Here is a 9,338-nt window from a genome sequence, read left to right on the forward strand (position 1 = left end):
CCTCCACCCATGGGATTTTCCAGGCAAGAGTACTGGAGTGGGGTGCCACTGTCTTCTCCGCATAGTTGAATTACAATGTTGTGTTTGTTTCCAATTACAGCAAAGTGAATCAGTTATACATACACATATACCTACTCTTTTTTAGATTCTTTTCCCATATAAGCCACTTCAGAGTATTGAGTCTAGTTCCTTGTGCTACAGCAGGTCCGTATTAGTTACCACGTCTATTTTGCATATAGTAGTAGTGTGTAGTAGTGTGTATATGCAAAAAAGATGTGATAACTAATACGGACCTGCTGTAGCACAAGGAACTAGACTCAATACTCTGAAGTGGCTTATATGGGAAAAGAATCTAAAAAAGAGTAGGTCTATGTGTATGTATAACTGATTCACTTTGCTGTAATTGGAAACAAACACAACATTGTAATTCAACTATACTCTGATAAAAATTTTGAAAAATAAGATAGGTGAACCACAAGGACATATTGTATAGCACAGGGAACTATACTCAAAAACCTTGTAATAACCTATAATGAAAAAGTTGCTGATAATATATATGTATATATAACTGAACATTTTGCTGTATACTTAAAGCTAACACAGAATTGAAAATTAACTCTACTGAAAAAATTACAGACCATGGACAAAAAAAATTAAGTATATCCTTATTTAAAACTCTGAGAGACATAAATACACGAAAAAAGCAGAATCATCTTATTTTCATAAATTGGGTCCAAAGTGTTTCAAAGAAAGCAGAATTTTCTAGACTCTGTGCTTACCTATAAGAGAGTGAAATTTTATAGATTGGGGGAAAAAAACCTACAAGATAAAACTAATGAAATCTTTCAGTTTGCCTATATATACTTGCCTATAGAGAGTAAGTATGGAAGCCTTATTTCTCCTGCAAACATATACTTTTAAATGGGATTATTTAATAGCCCTCTGGTGGTTTTATTGGCAAGGCAGTTAGAAATCATACAAGTTCCACTTCTTATTTCATCATGCATGCCGTATTTCATAATGTAATCTCAAATATAGTCACATGGTGAGGCAAAATTCTCTTTAAAATAAAAAAGTGCCATTTTCAGAAGATACATGCTTACTGGAATCACTCACATGTGCCCAAAGCAGCCTGTGTATATATTTTTTTTATCACTCACATATAAAGTAGGCCAGGCTCAAGTTATCATCAAAAAGTGCATTCACTAGAAAAGAAACAAATCATTTTCTTTGTAGATGAGACAAATTACTTAAAAAGTATGATGTGGCTATTTTACTAATGAAAAGTAACTTAATAATCAAAGGGTATTTGCGTTTTTGGTATAAATGAACTGATTCACTGGATTAGAAAAATAGAATGTAGAAATGGAGAGAAAAAAATGGACAACAAAGCAAAAACTGGATTTTCCCCAGCATGTTTCTCCAGAATATTTTTGCTGTCCTAGAATAATTAGTAAAATAAAAATAGGAAATTGTGCATAGATTTATAATCACGCATAGCTTCTATAAAGTATTTAAGATGTACTCATTAATTTTCAGAGTAAAATATTACACTTAGATGGGATCTTAGTCGTCATCTGTCTACATCTTTGATTTATACTTGAAGATTTTGAGGTTCAAATAAGTCCATGTTCACAGCTCTTTGGCAGCAGAACCAAGAGCAGAAGAACCTCATGTTTGTTCTCTTTCAGGAACACCTGGACAATTTTTCTTCTTAAGAAACATAATGGAGACATTTGATCAGTCACTAAATCGTGTCCAACTCGTTGCAACCCCATGAACTGAGGAACACCAAGTTTCCTTGTCCTTCACTATCTCCGGGAGTTTGCTCAATAAGTCAACGAAATAAACCTAAAACCCCACTAAATCAAATCCTCTGTTATTAATGAAGGTAATTGTTAGATAACTACGGAATAAATGTTCTCATGTCAAATTATCATTTTAGAAGGGGATAGAAAAGACTTTGGCAGCCAGAAACAATCACAGAAAAGTCTTAAAAAGATTGTTCCTTTTTGTGTTTAATAACAATTTATAAAAGCTTTTATATAAAAATAATTTATGCCAAGAATTGTGCTGGTCATTGAGCATGCAAAGATGAATAACCTATTTCCTGCTTTTAAGACTGTCAAAAGCTTTTGTGTGATATAGATAAATGCATTAAGGGCAATGAGGAAAGTACTATAATTAAAGTTTGTAGAAAATCATTGTGGGGATATTTTATTGTATATGGAGATAAATGAAAACCTCCCTGAGTACCTTGTAGTAGTCTTAAAAAGTGGCTAGATTAGCAAAGTGTAAGAATGCTGAATGCTATGGTTTTTCCAGTAGTCATGTATGGATGTGAGAGTTGGACCATAAAGAAAGCTGTGCACTGAAGAACTGATGCTTTTGAATTGTGGTACTGGAGAAGACTCTTAGGAGTCCCTTGGACTCCAAGGAGATTCAACCAGCCCATCCTAAAGGAAGTCAACCCTGAATATTCATTGGGAGACTGGATGCTGAAATTGAAGCTCCAATACTTTGGCTGCATAGTGCGAAGAGCCAACTCACTGGAAAAGACCTTGATCCTGGGAAAGAGTGAAAGCAAAAGGAGAAGGGGATGACAGAGAATGGGATGGTTAGATAACATCACTGACTCAATGGACGTGAATTTGAACAAACTCCTAGCGATAATGAAGGGCTGGGAAGCCTGGTGTGCTGCCATCCATGGGGTCACAAAGAGTTGGACATGCCTTAGCGACCGAAAAACAACAATAAAAAGTGCTGATGTGGAAATTAAGGAAGAACATGAAGATGGAATTGGAGATGCACTAGCGGTGGTTGGGGAATGCAGCACCAGGAGGACAAAGAGCTATGGGAGATAAGACACCATCTTTTCATTAACCTGTTTGGAGGGGAGCACACTTCACACCAGCCCCGCCTCCCACACTGGGCACACAGCAGGAACAAGGGGGCATGTTCCATCCCCTTTCCTAAAACTGGATTCTTTAATCTCCTGCCTCTGAAGTTTAACTTGCCCAGATGACTTTCCTATTTCCTCTGCCTTTATGAGTCTGTTGTTTATTCAAAAACCAGTTTACACCTATGTTTCCACTTCACTTCACCTGCTAAAAGTTTCCTGCAAGATGGGAATTTACCTTGTGGTATGGGGAGAGTGGTTGAACAGTTACTTGATCAAGGTTTGGGATTTATAAAACTGATCCTGGCACTTCCAAGGAGGATGAAGTTAATGCTGTTGGGGGCCAGATGGTGGGAGCTGATGATACTTGAAGCAGGAATCCAGACTGAGAACTTCTTTCTCAAAAGAGTTCCATGGTCCAGAGGTCTGACAGTGTCTGGAACAGAGGAAATGCAGGCCATTTCTGCCCCCCACTGTACTACACACCTCTCTTCCTCCTTCCAAACCTCTGTGTTGTTTAAAGAGAAGCCTTTGCAATCATTCTCTAAGAAAGTGTGGGAAGAACTGGAAATGGTTTCCTAGGTGTCAAAGACACTAAATGTTGGAGAAGAGAGAGAGCTGCTGTGTCTATCAACTCTGGGGCTCAGAAATGCTATGTTTATCCCAGTTGGGTTTAGAAATGTCACTTGTTTAGTCTTTCCAAACCACCCATGTCTCAGGCAGCCTTCAGGAAGAGTTTCATCTTTCCATCCCCTTTTCTAAAACTGGATTCTTTAATCTCCTGCCTCCAAAGTTTAACTTGCACAGACGACTTTTCTATTTCCTCTGCCCTTATGAGTCTGTTGTTTATTAAAAAATCAGTTTACACCTATGTTTCCACTTCACTTCTCTTGATACTCTTAGTCCTTTCTTTTTTTAACCATGTTTTTCTTCATTTACCATTTTGCAATCTCAGAATGTAATGTGCTAAATAAGATATAATCATTATTTAGAAATATTTGTGTAAAACAAAGGATATAAGATAAAAAAATGATAGTCCTTGAGTTTTGGTCCAATTGTTACGCAGAGGCTAACTTTAGTTCTGAATCTGTTTATGTGAAAATTTTCTTAAGTAAAAATTAGAATGTTTCTTAATCATTGAGTCTCAATAATAATATGTGACTGATACATACAATGGTCTGCTGCTGCTACTGCTGCTAAGTTGCTTCAGTCATGTCTGACTCTGTGTGACCCCACAGACGGCAGCCTACAAGGCTCTTCCGTCCCTGGGATTCTCCAGGCAAGAATACTGGAGTTGGGTGCCATTTCCTTCTCCAATGCACGAAAGTGAAAAGTGAAAAGGAAGTCCCTCAGTCGTGTCCGACTCTTAGCGACCCCATGGACTGCAGCCCACCAGGGTCCTCCATCCATGGGATTTTCCAGGCAAGAGTACTGGAGTGGGGTGCCATCGCCTTCTCTAACATACAATGGTCTAGTGCCTCAGAATTAGAGATTATCTAGGTCAAAACTGGAAACTAAATTTATGCACTGTCCCAAACTAATAAAAATGAAATTGGGCATAGTTTTATTTTTTAGTATGATAAAAACATGACTTTATTTCAGAAAACAATTGTGTAGTTCATAAATGCACTTGATGTACAAATTTAAAAATATTAGGCTCAATTTTTAATTTGAAGATATGAATTTAAATTAAAAAGAATTAACAACTTTTAAGTAATAAACCTTAGAAATAACTATAGATGTTTTCCTTTCAATGCAAATCTGCAGGGCATTAGTAGAAACAAATATGAACATTTGGATGTCTGAAAGAGACAAGGTTAGAGATATAGGCAGAGATCCAATCATGCTTGGCCTCCAAGGCTCTATGAAGTGTTTTTACATTGATTCTCTGGGTGACATGGATTTTTTTATGATGTCTAACATTTAATATCTGTATAGTCTTATATAAGCTAATTAACCTATGTAATTAGCATAGGCAATGGCACCCAACTCCAGTACTCTTGCCTGGAAAATCCCATGGATGGAGGAGCCTGGAAGGCTGCAGTCCATGGAGTCACTAAGAGTCGGACACGACTGAGCAACTTCACTTTCACTTTTCACTTTCATGCATTGGAGAAGGAAATGGCAACCCACTCCAGTGTTCTTGCCCGGAGAATCCCAGGGATGGGGGAGCCTGGTGGGCTGCCATCTACGGGATCACACAGAGTCAGACACGACTGAAGCAACTTAGCAGTTAGCAAACATCAGTGTAATCAGTATTTGTTGGGAAGACTGAATGAGAACATGTGTATTACTTAAGTAAAATGCTTAGCACATAGCACTCAATAAATGTCAGCTACTAATCTTTTCTTTTTCTGAAATATGTTTGTATTACAAAAAATTCTAATAAAATTCAGTATTAAGACTAATACTGAATTGACCACCAGATGGTCAATACCAAAATCAGATTGATTATATTCTTTGCAGCCAAAGATAGAGAAGTTCTATACAGTCAGCAAAAACAAGATTGGGAGCAGACTGTGGCTCAGAAAATGAACTCCTTATTGCAAAATTCACACTTAAATTGAAGAAATTAGGGAAAATCACTAGACTATTCAGTATGACCTAAATGAAATCCTTTACAATTATAAAGTGGAGGTGACAAATACATTCAAGGGATTAGATCTGATCGACAGAGTGCCTGAAGAACTATGGATGGAGGTTCGTGACATTGTACTGGAGACAGGGATCAAGACCATCCCCAAGAAGAAGACATGCACAAAGGCAAAATAGTTGTCTGAGGAGGCCTTACAAATAGCTGAGAAAAGAAGAGAAACTAAAGGCAAAGGAGGAAAAGAAATATATACCCATTTCAATGCAGAGTTCCAAAGAATAGCAAGGAGAGAGAAGAAAGCCTTCCTCAGTGATCAATGCAAAGAAATAGAGGAAAACAATAGAGTGGGGAAGACTAGCGATCTCTTCAAGAAAATTAGAGATACCAAGGGAACATTTCATGCAAAGATGGGCATAATAAAGGACAGAAATGATATGAACCTAACAGAAGCAGAAGATATTAAGAAGAGGTGGCAAGAATACACAGAAGAACTATACAAAAAAGATCTTCATGACCCAGATAACCACGATAGTGTGATCACTCACCTAGAGCCAGACATCCTGGAATGTGAAGTCGAGTGGGCGTGATCACTCACCTAGAGCCAGACATCCTGGAATGTGAAGTCAAGTGGGCCTTAGGAAGCATCACTACAAACAAAGCTGGTGGAGGTGATGGAATTTCCATGGAGCTATTTCAAATCCTGAAAGATGATGCTGTGAAAGTGCTGCATGCAATATGCCAGCAAATTTGTAAAACTCAGCAGTGGCCACAGGACTGGAAGGTGTTTTCATTCCAACCCCAAAGACAGGCAGTGCCAAAGAATGTTCAAACTACCACTCAATTGCACTCATCTCACATGCTAGCAAAGTAATGCTCAAAATTCTCCAAGTCAGGCTTCAGCAGTACATGAACCATCACCTTCCAGATGTTCAAGCTGTATTTATAAAAGGTAGAGGAACCAGAGATCAAATTGCCAACATCTGTTGGATCATCAAAAAAGCAAGAGAGTTCCAGAAAAATATCTACTTCTGCTTTATTGACTGCACCAAAGCTTTTGACGGTGTGAATCACAACAAACTGTGGAAAATTCTGAAAGAGATGGGAATACCAAAACCACCTGACCTGTCTCCTGAAAATCTGTATTCCTGTCAAGAAGTAACTATTAGAACTGGACATGGAATAACAGACTGGTTCCAAATCGGGAAGGGAGTATGTCAAGCTGTATGTTGTCACCCTGCTTATTTAACTTATATGCAGAGTACATCATGAGAAATGCTGGGCTGGATGAAGCACAAGCTGAAATCAAGATTGCTGGGAGAAATATCAATAACCTCAGATATGCAGATGACACCACCCTTATGGCAGAAAGCAAAGAACTAAAGAACCTCTTGATGAAAGTGAAAGAGGAGAGTGAAAAAGTTGGCTTAAAGCTCAACATTCGAAAACTAAGATCATGGCATCTGGTCCCTTCACTTCATGGCAAATGATGGGAAAACAATGGAAACAGTGATAGACTGTTTTTTGGGGATCCAAAATTGCTGCAGATGGCTACTGCAACCATGAAATTAAAAGATGCTTGCTCCTTGGAAGAAAAGCTATGACCAACCTATATAGCTTATTAAAAAGCAGAGACATTACTTTGCCAACATAGGTCCATCTAGTCAAAGCTGTGGTTTTTCTAGTAATCATGTGTGGATGTGAGAGTTGGGCCATAAAGAAAGTGGAGCACTAAAGAATTGATGCTTTTGAACTGTTGTGTTGGAGAAGACTCTTGAGGGTCCCTTGGGCTGCCAAGAGATCCAACTAGTCCATCCTAAAGGAAATCAGTCCTGGATATTCATTGGAAGAACTGATGCTTAAGCTGAAACTCCAATACTTTGGCCACCTGATGTGAAGAATGGACTCATTTAAAAAGACCCTGATGCGGGGAAATATTAAAGGTGGGAGGAGAAGGGGACTACAGAGGATGAGATGGTTGGATGGCATCACCAACTCTGGACATGAGTTTGAGCAAGCTCCAGGAGTTGGTGATGGACAGGGAGGCCTGGTGTGCTGCAGTTCATGGTGTTGCAAAGATTCAGACACGCCTGATCTACTGAACTGAACTGAAGAACCTTGCCAACCCTATGAGTCATAAGAGAACTAGTCAGGAAAGTGATTATTTTCTACAGGGTGACTGGAATTATTCTTTTACTAATGAATGCTAGGGGTGTGTGGTCTTTTCTGTTAATACCCTGATTTAATTCCTTTCTTGGTCAACTACTAATCCTATGCCTATAGTGCCTAATACCCCACTTAGAAGGAATGAGAGGGCATTTATAGGAAAGAACCGTATCCTCTCTGTGTTGTGATTTAACCTGTGTTGTGATTACTGAAGAATATTGCTTTTGCTTGATGTATCTCTCCTGTTTCCCAGGTGGCAAAGTGGTAAAAAATCTGCCTACCAATGCAGGAGAGAGGGGCTCAATCCCTGGGTCAAGGAGATCCCCTGGAGGAGGAAATGGAAACCCACTCCAGTATTCTTGTCTCGGAAATCCCATGGACAGAAGAGCTTGTTGGACACAACTGAGCAAATGAGTGCATGTGCACACACACACTGAATTCTCCCCCTAGCCAGATTCCCAATCCTTTCTAACTAAACATGTAAGCATCCAGACACAACCATCTATTTCCCTGCCGCTCCACCCACTCTCTCAGGAAGGAGGCAGTCTCTTCTTTTAGGCTGCATTCCTTGTAGGCACTGAGCTTCTTGCATGGAGTGTAAGATCCTTCCTCTATTTGCTGACTTGAAAGTTAGTATTAGGGGGGAGTATTTTGTTCCCAGTCCTGGTGAGAGTGCCATTTAAAAAATCTGCTCTCATCTTACTCCCTTATTCAGTTGGAAGACAGAGCTCACACATATGTACTCCATGCAGGGCCTTCCTCCTTTTTTTTCCTCTAGGAGCATGGAGTGGGTGGGACATGGACCATCCACGGGGTGGCAGGTCCTTCTCTGCCCTTACCAGTGAGTGACAGCCTGGTGGACGGGTTCAACTGGCACTTCTCCAACCGTGCCATTCAACCACCATCTCCAACAGTCTTTGTAAAAAGTTATAGAGCTGATGTTTTTACCATCAGATGCTGCTCTTTTTTATTTCTTAATCTGTTCAGAGCAGAGAAAGAAGAATACGATTTGCTGGCCTGCCTGGAGCCCTGGTACCTGGTAAAGAATAGATATTCACTCGATTTTTGCTGAGTGAATGGAGACAACACTTAATCGAACTCAATAAGTGAGAGGAAAATTGAATTAGCCTTAAAGTCTCATAAGTACAGCTATACTTAAAAAAAAAAATCATGTGCTTGCAAAAGCTGTTGGTTTAATAAATCATTTGCCATGGAATGAGCTTTGTGAATATTTATCTCTTCAGTATTATGTAGCCAGCATAATAGTATAATAATAGACCACACAGAATCACAGGCAAAAGGGCAGCTCATCCAGAGATTTTAAATGATTATAATCATAAGAGAAGACAACTAGTAAAACCTTTATATAGAATGAGAAAGGAGGGGGAAAAATGATGTCAATTTCAGCATAAGCCATTATAGGATAATCTATCTTCCGAACTATCACAAAATCATTTATGGCTCACCATCCAAAAATAGTCCTTTTAATCACACTTGGCATTGCTTACATTTATTTTTAAGGCAATGTAAAGTTCATGTTATTTTCATGGTTGGAAAATTGAGAGGTATTTCTGTTCACCCATAATTGTTACTCACTCTCAGAACGTGTATGGGTATGATGAATACTTAGAGACCACTTTTGTGTCACATGAACACTTTGAAGAAGATTGGAAGCAAACTGAA

The 9,338-nt window shown here is 38.9% G+C and overlaps 1 long non-coding RNA gene across 2 annotated transcripts in view; it reads left to right on the forward strand.

The window, feature by feature from the left end:
* The window catches only part of LOC129636264 (uncharacterized), a 68,734-nt gene extending 59,801 nt beyond the window's left edge, over window positions 1-8,933 (forward strand). For both annotated transcript variants that reach the window (XR_008706840.1, XR_008706839.1), the window contains 2 exons: window positions 1,692-1,891; window positions 7,909-8,933. This is a non-coding gene — a long non-coding RNA (uncharacterized LOC129636264). The remainder of the gene's footprint in view (window positions 1-1,691; window positions 1,892-7,908) is intronic.
* Window positions 8,934-9,338: the final 405 nt, after the last annotated feature.

The sequence above is a fragment of the Bubalus kerabau genome, chromosome 21 (assembly GCF_029407905.1).
Source record: "Bubalus kerabau isolate K-KA32 ecotype Philippines breed swamp buffalo chromosome 21, PCC_UOA_SB_1v2, whole genome shotgun sequence".
Taxonomy (NCBI): Eukaryota; Metazoa; Chordata; class Mammalia; order Artiodactyla; family Bovidae; genus Bubalus; species Bubalus kerabau.